This window comes from Simochromis diagramma, unplaced genomic scaffold (genome assembly GCF_900408965.1).
Source record: "Simochromis diagramma unplaced genomic scaffold, fSimDia1.1 OVJJ01000717.1, whole genome shotgun sequence".
In the NCBI taxonomy this organism is placed as follows: Eukaryota; Metazoa; Chordata; class Actinopteri; order Cichliformes; family Cichlidae; genus Simochromis; species Simochromis diagramma.
Window position 1 is genome coordinate 1717191 of NW_024387503.1, and position 12688 is coordinate 1729878.

Consider the following 12688-nt stretch of genomic DNA (forward strand, 5'->3'; position numbering starts at 1 on the left):
GGTCGAACCACTCTAAAAATAACAAGTACAATAATAATTGCAGGAAACTTGCTCATATATCATGATCTGACTATTGCGATAAAGGTCATTCTTACACACTGTGCTACCCAACTCAAGTTGATTCTAGGAAGTTTCCAGGGGACTGAAATTGAGTCTCAGAGCCAACATTTATTCTTTCCATCAAACGTCTAACAGAAAACTACACAGGAAACACTGGCCCATGTTTCAGCTGCCACATTAACCGATCTGTCATGAAAACTTGGTATAAAGTTCCCACATTTGATTAGAGCTGCCAAAACAAGTAGAGGGGATGAAGTTGCTCCATATTTCACACTCCGGTTAAAACATTCAGTGAGAAATCCCACCGATGTCTGCTACAAAGTCAAGACGGTGAGTATATCCGTTAGCTGTGGTGTAAATCATCTGGATTTTCCCAAAAGGCCATATGGATTTGTTTATGATGTCCTAGCAGCCTGTGTGTTACACCCATAATTATGCAAATAGTTGGGTAACCACCTGTCATCCATAGACAGATCATTGCACTGAGCATATGCCAGTGTTAAGCTTCCATCTGATACAACCGAGACACGTCTTAGTGGTGGGAGCGACGCATTCTAATCATGGATTACGCTGTGCGCCAACTCGTCTGTATTTAACACCGTGACAAGACTAAGGAGATTCAAGAACAACTGTAAGTGTTTCTTGTGACCACCTGTGTCGAGGCAGAAATAGTGACTGAATCCTGCGAATAACAGTGAAATAAGCATGTGTTTCTGCACCTAGTACACTAACTAAACACCTCTTATCAAGGCATCCCAGTTCATCTTCATTCACTCACATCCTTTGTACTATCTCACTTACTTGAACTTGTGCTAATATCCTGATAAAGCATCCCCTCTACTTAGTGTTTACTTGGCACCAACTGCTTTCATTTAATCCTCCCCTACCTGATAAATCCGTGGTCTCAATATTATAATCAGGGCTCAGAGGCCCCGAACTGTTGTTCTCTCTCTAAGTCTTTTCTAGAGATGATGTGGTCTAAGAAGTGGAGCTTAGTCGAGTGTTATTCTCGTCATGAGTGCTGCCATTAGGTGCTAAAAAGACAAGCTTGTCCTTTTTAGTGTTCTGGGGATTACGTCAATATTAGATCTCTTAGCACCTCATAATTTATGACCATTTCATAAAGTCAAATTTGTCATCGCTGTTAGTAACCACTGACCTAGAAGACAAAAGCACACATTACATCTTTAGCTGTCGCCCAATAAGGTCCTCGATCCAAAGATCGGTCTTGTTTTTCCCACACTTGGTGAAATGAATAATTATGACATAGACACAGATTCCCAATCCATAGTCAGGACTTACTGACATTACAGCAGTGTATTGTCAATTCAGGGTAATGTAAACGTAAAGTGCTGCAAAAAAATTACATTTTTGTGTTACAAAAAACTCTTATTGTTGCCAAGTTTTCGGTGAGATTTCATTACAAAAGTTCTCTCCCTCCTCCTTTGTCTCTGAGTGCGGTAACTCCGGTAGAAAGGCTTCGTATGCAAATAAATTTATGATGACATCTGGAAACTTCCAGGAACTTTCTCAGCAGCAAGAAAGTAGAGATGATGACAGGGTTTTCAAACTGCTTTTTTTTTTTTTTTTTTGGGTGAGTAACTCAACTTTATAAAGCGCCATTTCTCATGAGGAAATCATCGGTGCAACTCGAGTTCTTCTGCAGAAACAGGTAACTTATAAAACCTACTTTCTCACTCACTGCTAAACCATAACTCTGATACAAAAACCTCCACCCCAAATAAGAGGGAAAAAATCCCTCGCCGGCAGCTTGTACTATTATTCCTTTGTTTCAAATGTGTTTCATTTTTTTTTGCCCACTGCCCGAGGCTACGTCAGAGCAGCCTGGAAATCACATCTAGCAGCCAGCCAGTCATTGTGTGTTCGCTTTTAAATTAGGTTGAAGACCTACTAATGGCATTTAATAAACTTTTGCCCCTTTCAGTAATGGCTGGTTCATGTCCAGTTCAAGCTCTAATGATATTCACTTCAGACAGCAGGGGTAATTAACATCCAGTAGTATTCCACACGATGACTTTGAGATAGCACGCAAGCTGCACACAACAAAACTATAAAAAAGAAAGAAAGACAGAGAAAGGGCACAGGAATGGGTTAGAAAGCATATTAAAATTCTCAAAGTATTCATATTAAATATTTGTATTTCTTTTAAAGGGAACCTTTTCTATGTTTTCATAGATTTGTGTGTAGCTGGGGCTTGCACAAGACACTTGGTATGGATTAAAAGCCTTGTTATATTTCCCATAATACCTCAAGGCTCAGTTGATAGATGGATGTTTGCAGGCCCTTAGAAACCATGACAACTTCAACATTCAAGCATTAAGGGTATAAAAATCACAACACATGGCTCTCTTTTGGATCGATTCTTACACACTAAGTAATAATACTCTGGCTCTTTTACAGTTTCAGTCGATTGTCAAAACTTTAGTTTCAGTTTAGCGACAGCTTGCTAAAGTGTTGATCCACCGTGGGTCGAAATCCTTACGGATCAGCTTCTAACAAATAAAGGAGTTTGTGCTCGTTTGTGTTACGAAGGTCACAATATGAAGATTCTCTCCAGTCCCGGCTCTCCCTGACCAATTTCCCTCTACTTAATTTGTGATGGGATTATCCCAGCAGTCCGAAGGGTTTGGTTATCCCACGTTTAATAACTAGCACTGCCACTTCAGACCGAGCCAGCAATCGATCCACACTGAAGCGGGAACAAAACCACTCGGGAGGGGGGATGGTGAGCCTGGCTAATAAAACGAGGCCCTAATCCAGCCCCTGCAGTGAGGGATTATGGTCAGGGCACAGGGTCATAGTGATGTACACACACCACAGTTTACCATAGAGACGTAGGGCTCTCCAGGGGCAATTATCTCATGCCGTATCATCCTTTATTTACCTTTCACCTTGTTTGGAGGAGAAATATATTCATTTATATAAATTATGTGGATAGAAATACTAACTCTAATGGAAAACAGCAAAATAGTCTTGAGGTTAGTAGTACATTTGAGAATGTTCATTGTAGAAATAATAAATAATATAACTGTATAATGGCCACAGGTTAGTATAAAGCAGGGATTTCTAACTTTCTTTACATCATTTTATATCCTAATATTAGAAAAGAAGTGTAATTTATAGACTGGTTCTTATATAGTGGTTTTCTACTTCACCTGAGCACTCAAAGTGCTTAATACAACTTCCCTCATTCACCCATTTACACCCATTCTCACTTTTCTATGCTTTTTTGAGATAAGTGCTGTCTATCTAACATTCATGCTCATTCATACTCCGAGGGAGGCATCTGAGAGCAACTTGGGGTTAATCTCTTGCCCAAAGATGTTTGGCACACAGACTGGAGGAGCCAGTCTGTAGATCAGGAGTGTTTTAACAGTACATGTCAGTTTTGTTACAGGATGAAGAAATGCTGCTGTAGTTCCCCAAAAGTTGATTCTGTTCATCTCGACGTAGCGTTTTCAGCGGGAGAAACGTTTCGTCACTCATCCAAGTGACTTCTTCAGTCTCAGCTGACTGCAGGTTTCCATAGTGACTGACACCAGCACCACTGAAGGAACAATGTGCTGGGAGTTCACTGATCATTAATATGCAAATTCTCATGACCATTGACCAACAACCACTGATCAAAGCCCACAGATTGAACATGCATCAAGCTGCTGTAGTTCATGAAAGAAATCTGTCAGCACGAGCCTTTGAGCTAAAACTGTAAGAAATAAACAGCAATTTCTTCTGCAGATAATGAAAACAAATATTTATGTCATTTATTGATATTACATCAGAGTGGTATGAATAGCTATGATCTTTGTCAGTAGGACAAGTTGTAAATACATTTAAAAGTTCAAAATCCACGCCCTCCTCCTCCTCATTTTTCAAAGCCATCCAGTGAGCCGTGTTCGACACACCCGGTGTGTATCTGTATGTATCCGTTTTGTCATTGCTGTTTCATTGTGCTTTTAGTTTCTTCTGTTATCTTTGACCCCACGTCTCTGTCATCAAGTTTAGTGTTCGTTTTCATGTCTCTCTTTTTTTTAAACGCCCTATTTTACTTTGTCAGTAAAGCTCTTTCTTTGTCTTGTTTTGTTTTTACTTCCTGGTTGTCATTCATTTCCTTCCTTTCATGACTACCTGCTTTATCAACATTGGCAATATTAGCTCTACCTGTTTCCCTCCCACCTGTGCCCAGTCACACCACCCATGTGTGGGTGTATGCGTTGTCCTGTCTTTCCCTTTGTCCTTGAGTTTTGACTTCCAAACCTTAGAATGACAGTTTCTATGTTTTTATAAGAGATGACCTCTTTAAAACGTCCCTAAACTCATCAGCTCAGTTCACTACATCGCTACACACTTTTCTACTTAGTCACCAGTCACGCTGGACATAAACAACATAAACCAGCAGCAGTACTTTTTCTTCTGTAATAACACAGCAAAAACATTTACTTTCAGCTTAGTTGCAAAAGAAATGGGGTCAGCTCTAATGTATTAGCTGTGGAAGTTTGCAATCACCGAAATGGCATGAAGTAAAGAGTCCTCACAATACCTGGGAAGCAGGAAGAAGCCCTTCCCTCCTGACTGGCTGCCAATTCAAGGTAATGGAGCTAGAGCTTCAGCATACTGATAAGGTTACAGAAAGGACACGGTGAGGAGGATAGGCTGTTTCTGTATTGTTCTGTTACTCATAATCACCATTTACCCAACATGGGTTAAAAAACAGAATCAAATTCTTCTAAATAAATTACTTTTATACTGTTTATACCGACATAAGACGAGTAAGTTACAGTATATTCCTCCTTTAAACACCAAAGCCCTAAAGAGTCAATATTTGGAAGTGCTGAGAGTCTAGACTATTTAATCTAATATTAGTGATTTCGTTGCCACCTGAAAGCATCAAGCTGAAGTGTGTTCTCCTGTTGCTGTGCCACTGCAGGGAAAGGTCACAAGGCTCAAAACTGCAAGTGTTCAGAGCTGAAACTCACAAGTTTTCAAGTGTTGACCAGTGTGACAGCAATTTGCTTTGAAGAAGATTCATCCTTTAACCTGAATATTTGGGGTGGTTTTAGGAAAAGCAGGTGCACTTAAAAAAAGTATTTTTAAATGACATCATAAACTCTGCAGCGTAGCACACATTACAGAAGATGAAATGCGATGCTGTATCGGAGGTTGCCATTTTCCTTTACAGTAAGATGTGGGCTAGAGGTTACGGAATAAATGAAGTCAGGCCCTTACTATTATTTAAATCGAAATGTGTGCCCACTGTAAGCATGCAGACACTTCTGGCAAACCGGGGATGAAGACTATGTGCAGGGTGAATTTGGTATTTTCTCCCGTGGACCTGTAGCTGTGCTGTACTCTTGACTCTTTGCTTTTACTTCAGGCTGATTTAAATATAAATGTCAAGCGACCATGGCTTCATGAAATGTCTAAAAGCTTTTTTTTTTCGTAGGCTACTTTGAATACTTCAAGCCTGGGCCAGTTCAATGTCTGAATAAATTATAGCACTGAGCCATTTTCACCCTCTCTCTGCAACCACCAACTTCATATTGATGTCCCCTGTGTGCAGTGAGGGGAGATTTCCACTGAAAACACCCTGACCTGAATCATGTGCAGACAGACAAAAAAGTGTCTTTTTTGGGGGGGGAGGAGAAAGACAGTTCTGAGTGGTGGGAACCACGACTGTGGCAGAAGGGATGAAGTATACATTAGACTTAAATAGGACGCTGGACGACCCAAGGCCAAACAAGGTCGAGAGTACCACTCAAGTGCGCGTCTGTGAAATGTTTGGCAAACTAATCTGATGTAACGCCAGAGAGTGAGACGAGACAAACTCTGAATAAACATCAACTGCTGACCTTTACAAAGAGCAGAAGATGTAATCCACTAGATGGATGGGCGGAAAAATACTTAGATGCTAAATGGCATTTATGAAAACAAACCCCCTTTTTTGGCTTTAATGCTAATTGCTCTGTTGACTGCACACTGCGTTTTAAGTCTACACAGTTTTAAGCACAAGTATGTTTATGTTCCGAGACAATCCAGCACATAACAGCAGGGTGCAAGATGCTAGCAGGCAGGGTATACATGGAGCGCCATAACTAAGTGGCTGGCATAGAATACAGAAATATCTGTGCCGAGTGTGGCCTGGAAGGTCCCGAGGTCAAAATGGGAGACGCCCCCAAGGGTGGTCAAGAATGACCAAGCTAACATCCTGTGGGACTTCCAGACGGACAAAATGGTGACGGCTAACGAGTCAGACATAGTAATGATGGACAAGCAGAGGAAGACGTCCATAGTGACAGCAAAATCAGGAAGAAGGAACAGGAGAAGCTTGAGAAGTATGAAGGGCTCACAGAAGAACTCGAGATGTGTAGGGTGAAGGTAACTGTGATCCCAGTGGTAATCAGAGCACTAGGTGCAGTGACTCCAAAGCTAGGCGAGTGGCTCCAGCAGATCCCAGGAACAACATCTGAGATCTCTGTCCAGAAGAGCGCAGTCCTAGGAACAGCTAAGCTAACTGCACAGGACCCTCAAACTCCGAGGCCTCTGGTAGAGGACACGCACTTGAAGGATAAAGATCAAATATGATAGTTGGATGCAGACTATAATGTGATATTTAGAATCCCCATATAACATTCCCTATATGCTTATGCAGTACAAACAGTGGCAATCTTTTATACAGCTCTATAAAGCATTATTAACAGTTAGACCTTCAAAGTTAATCAGCTTATTGACCTTAAAGGTCAGAGGTCAAATGTGAGCTTACTACCATTCAACATCTACCTAATGTTTAAGGCACAAAAGGTCATCTTTGCAGAGCATTATAACACCGTCCTTCTTTTTCTACTTCTAAAGCTCTTTGAATGCCACATTCTTCCAACTAGCCTAAAATACCATTTCACTTGACTGAGTTGCTTTTACAGGAAAAATATTCCACTGTTCTAGCCGTGCCATTTCTGTGTATTCATGTTATCTTAAGTTAAGAGTTCAAGCGTGTGCCCGATTACTCTACAGTGATCATTTCCATCTTTTTTATCTGCGCTGGCACTGAGCGCAGGCCATGATTTGATCAAGTCGATTACTTTGCTGTTTAATAAGGATGTTATCACGTACCCAGAAAGTTCAGAATGCCTCTTGCGCTTGGTGAAAAACTTCATATGTCAATCATATTAGTTTTAGAGTTTGGCACGATGTCTAATCACCCTGCCTGAGCACGAATACTGAGGCAGGGGAGAGCCGTATTCCCTACAGGGCTGCAGAGTCAACCATCCAGTTTTTTCCATTCTGAACAAGAAATAGAGAGAGAGTGAGACTGATTCTTCTCTCCTGACAGAAAGACAATACAAACAATTTACTAGAGAGAATGAGAAGAGGATGCCAGCCTTCCTCGAGCCCTCAGAGATGAGGCCTCCAGTAGCAGACACCTAGACACTTCAACAACAATAACACCAAAGACTGTGTGTGTGTGTGTGTGTGTGTGTTAGAGAGAAAGAGAGAGAGTGTGGCGTTTCCCTAGACAATGAAGATCTCAGAGACGAGGGGAGGGGTGGAGTTCACTCCCCAAATCAAACCTGACTCATTTAGGTCGACTCCACTCACACATGGGACCCCTCGACAGCAACAAAACAACTGCATATGCCTGTTTTCCAGAAGGGTAAGCATGCGCAAAATGACACACTTACAGGTCGTGTTTATGATGACGCCATGTTGATTTTATTTAGGGTCAGGTGATCAAGCTCGAGCTTGATGCCAAACAAGAGATAGTTTGCCAGCTTCGCTACAGATTTTTATGACAAAACTAAATCTGAAAACAAGATTATTAATTTCATAAGGTCGAATTTGTTTTCCCAAAATAAAAAAAGTGCAAAAGCCATGAAAAAAAAAAGTGGGATCGGGGATTCGTCTCTATCCGAGTGTAGACTAGACTCATAGAGACCCCTCCACACTGAGGCCTCTGGGGAGCTGCTAATCAACAAAGCAAACAGCCCTCAGACAGCCCAGAAACAGGACCACGGCAGCACCTTCCGTGTAAACACCATTTTGTGTGTTTCTCTATTATGGCTGGTCCACAAGAACAGGCTCCTGAAGAGAAGGGGCCATAAATCTCACTCAGGCTGATATGTGGCTAAGTCACTCATGATTAAAAACACTGCTCTGAAAATGTCACAAGCCAGGAGTAGCAAAATGACCAAAGCTATCAACCCTGCGTGAGATTCTAGGATTCAGAATGGTCGGTCAAACGAATTTGGACTTTGACAGGAAATATTAAAGAAGCAGCTGCTGCTGAAATAAACAAAGACTTCTTGCTAATCAAAGCTGCTTCTTGCCTATGAGATGTCAATTCAGTGTTGGAGATTACCTGATTCGCTCGCTTTAAAAAGCTACACAGCTAAACAGTCTTATTAATCTGCTCCTCGATGTAGGATGTGTGCACTTCAAGAAGCTTTTGGCTAGCACAGTGCATTCACCACGAGTAGCTGCAAAGAAAACTTGGCTGGCTTTGAGCTTTAATGTGTCTGTCTTCATATCACAAACACATACCAGCAAGATTTCTAATCTAATATTTTCTCTCTGTAAGCGCAAGTAATAGCAGTAATATATTAGGCTGATCTTAAACATTTGCAAACATGCACTCTTTGCTAATTCCAAACAAAGTTGTTATGGTACTCTGTTTATTGTCATCTATAAAACAACAGCTGTAAAGAGCAGCTGTAAAGAGAAAAAAATATCCCTTCCTTCACATTAGCGCTACAGTTAGCGAATTAGCAAATAGTGTGCAAGAGAAGGAAAACAGTCTAAGGATTTTAAGAAGCGCACGCTTGTCCTTTTATTGCATGAAAGGACAAGCTTGGATAATGAAATGCAAACTGTGCTCAGGACAGAAACAAAGCTATGCTGCCAACTCAACATCTGAAAACATCTAGACAGACAGACAGCATGCTAACAGAGAGCTAGCCAAGAACCCAGAATGATGATAAACCTATGGGTACACTGGACCATGTCGCGTTGTCGGTTTTGTGTTGATATTGTAAAAACTAAAAGAAACATTGCAAGCATGTCTTCATTTGGATACAGATTTATGTTGGTGAATAGGATTACAATTAAGGTTAACTGGTAATTATGTTACATTGCATTTTAGGACTATTTACGGAGTAAGGAAAAAGTAAAGTAACAAGTAGTGCCACGAGTCACTTTCTTCAGCAAATAATTAAGCAATGTACTACATTACTTTTAAGAAAAGTAACCATTAATGTGTAATACTTTACTATTTTGGCCCCATCACTGGTGAGTAGGGATGGGTACCGGTATCCGGTGCCATATGGCACCGGTTCTGACATAAACGGTAGTAACCAGACCGAAAAGCAGCGCACATTTCGGTGCTTTATTTCGGTGCTTTTTTTTCCTGAAATGTCATACACTTTGGATTCCAGGCAATCATTTTACCTTTGCAAGCGTAGTAGGTGGGCCCAGGTATGTACGTTCTTTTAGAGCAGAGCTACAGATTAAAAATGCCCAAGGCGAAGCGGTCAAAAGTCTGGCTGTACTTCACAGCAAAAGATGCAAACTCAGCAGCCTGCAACAAGTGCTTTAAGGTGATACTGTGCAAAGGAGGTAACACCTCGAATCTGATGAAACACCTGGCGACGCATAGCGTTTTTTTAAAAGCCGAGAAATGCGCCGTATTTGATAGCTTGCTGCAAGACCTCACACCGAGCACATCTACTGCGGGTGTGGTGCCTGTTATCGGTCCCGGAGTTAGCAACATCCCCCAAAAACCCGAAGAGGAGAGTCCTGGCCCCTAGCCCTGCCAGTGTAGCAGAAATGATGATGGATGATGATGGCAGCAGCAGCCATTCTTCTCTGCGTGAGTAGCTTAATGTTGTTCGTGTGTAATTTACGTTGAGTAGGCTAACCACGTTATTAAATTAATGCACGTAAGGTGAACTAGCAAACACCGTCATAGTTACATGCGGCTGTCTTCTTGTTTGATGGCAGATACTCCCTTCACCCTGGCCAAAAAGGCTAAAATGACCAAAGAAAAAGTGGAAAACAGCTAAACATGAGAGGTTTTTGGACAAAGTTTGTGTTCTTCATTCTTAAAGCACCGGTTCGAGCACCGTTTAAGCACCGGCACCGTTTCAAAAGTACCGGTTTGGTACTGGTATCGGATAAAACCTAAACGATACCCATCCCTACTGGTGAGAATAGCATGCTTATGCTGGCTTCAATGGGAACATTGTTATTGCATCTCAGTGCTGTGTGCAGAATCACGGAGCATCTCATCATGAATATTAGCTAACTTCTGGGACATTTTTCAACAGCAGAGACAAGACCATTAATGATAGCACATCAGACTCTACACCTTATTTCCACAGTGAGCAACTGTGTCTCTTCAGTGTCATTTTAATGGCACAAAGGATTTTCTTTTCATATCTCTAAGCAAGCTTAAATTGTCACAAATTTAATTGTCACAGCCACTGTGTGAGCCAAAATTGGAGGCTGATGAGTGAGTGAATGAATTTCAGTTTCTGGCAGGTCAGACAGCCTTTAAAGCATGGAGCTCATTCCACCGCAGTTTCCAGACAGCACGTACACAAAATCCATATCGCAAACATTTCAGCAGTGAGAATATCTTCTTCCTCTGCTCTGAACAAAAACAAAACCAAAAAAAACACACCCTCACTCCAGCTGCTCTCTGCAGAACAGATGACAAACTTCCACCAGACTCACCAACTATTTCTGGATCCTTTAATGATCCTTTCCTTTTATTGGGAATACAAAAAAGTTATCTGCTGTGGGACATGAGACGAGGAGGTATGGGGGCTGAGTATATATGAGGTCCAATGGATAGACTGCCTAATTGGAGCTGCCACCGAGCACATGTGCTAATCTTAATGAAGCACACATATAACAACATATATGAAGTCAGTGAAGTCAAAACTCGCTCCATAATGCAGAGCAGAGCACAACAAGACAAAAAACAGGAAAGCTTCTTACAAACTCAGCAGTGCTCTGCAGTACAGGAAGAACTTCTAATACTTTTTTTTTAGAAAAAGTGAACATGAGATGCTTGGAAACAGATGGTATTGTGATGTGCACAGTCTATGTTTTAGCAAAGCATCGCTCTGATCAGTCACACGGGTTTATAAAAGCACATGAGGATTTCATAGAAATTCGAGGCAGGCGGTTGTTTAGAAAAAATAAATTCTTCTGGGTAGATACTGTTTTACGCTCAGTACAAATAACACATGTAATTGAGCAACCGGGTGGCATAGTCATTACACAGGCTTTCCTTTAGTTTCACTGATAACGCAAATAAAGATATTATCGCACAAAAATATCGAGGTTTTTGTAAGAATTGCACGCACGTAACAGTGTGGCTATAACATTAAAGTAGAGTTGCGCTGAAATGTCAATAAATCTTTGCTTAAGTCACTCTATACAGCTTGTTACATCACAAACCGAGGGATGGATTTCACAGGGAATTAGCCCAAATTTGATACGGAGCAAAAATAAGATTGCTTTACATCTCAGGAAAGAGGTATCATTATAGGTCCAAAGTTTAAAGTGCTCGCAGCAGTGGGACATTTTGACCCCTCAGTAAGGTGTTCAGAATGATGAAATATGCAAGTAACATTGGAGCAATTGCAACAGCACTTGAAGTTCTAAAGTCGTGATCATGCACTGAGAAGCGTGAACTTTTTCACCTGAGTGTCTTTTTTCACAGTTGTCCGGGCAGACGGATTTCCATTTGAGAAACTTTTGAAGAAAGTAGAGGGCACACTCCATCACGCCAAGATGAAAGTTTGCTTACTTTTTTTCATTTCTTGACAAATTTAGATTCTGTCCTTTGAACTTGAACCAGCGGTCCACTATGATCTCAGTGCCACATCTAAAGTGAACTGTCATCATTGTGCAATTTAAGTGTTCTTAGTACTTTTTCAGCTCATCAAACACTTGGAAACAGAGCTTTTTTTCCTCGTGTTTCCTTATTAGGAGCTGCACAAAGCTGGCAGGCCGGGGGTATAAGGGAAGAAAACAAATCAGCAGAGGCACGGAAGATACCTTAATTACCATTTTCTCATTAAGTTAATAGAAAACCGAATCAAAACAACATTACATTTCTCCAAAACTAAATGCCAAAGAAAAAAAGATTGAAAATATGTAAAGTGAAACAAAACGCACAAGCTTCATGTCTGTAACATTTACAGCAAACGTGAATCTTCGGACAGATCAATTCTTTTGAAATAAGATCCCAAACTTAGGTGCAAACCACAGACTGACCCTGTTGCATTTATATTTCTGGGAGTTCTTTTGTCCAGACACAAAATATCTTTTTGCACAGAATTTAAATCGAGTGTTCAGTTTGATTTACTATCACTTACACATGCAATATTAATAATAGCCCTCACATTTAATGCCAAAAAAGCATGTCTTAGATTTTATGCTTGATATTGAAATGAACCAGCTGTGCCTGCAACTACTGTAAATCACATGTAAAACTAGCCACAGCTGTGAGTGTTTTGTGGGGATTGCGCTCATCCTTCATGTATCTCATTTTTTAAAACATCTGAAACGGTGACAAGATGGAGGCGCTTCTATTACTCACAAGGAA

General features: G+C 41.0%; 1 protein-coding gene across 3 annotated transcripts in view; it reads right to left on the reverse strand.

Moving 5' to 3' along the window:
* LOC120725743 (partitioning defective 3 homolog) overlaps window positions 1–12688 on the reverse strand; it is a 340776-nt gene that overhangs the window by 208211 nt on the left and 119877 nt on the right. The window lies entirely within an intron of this gene.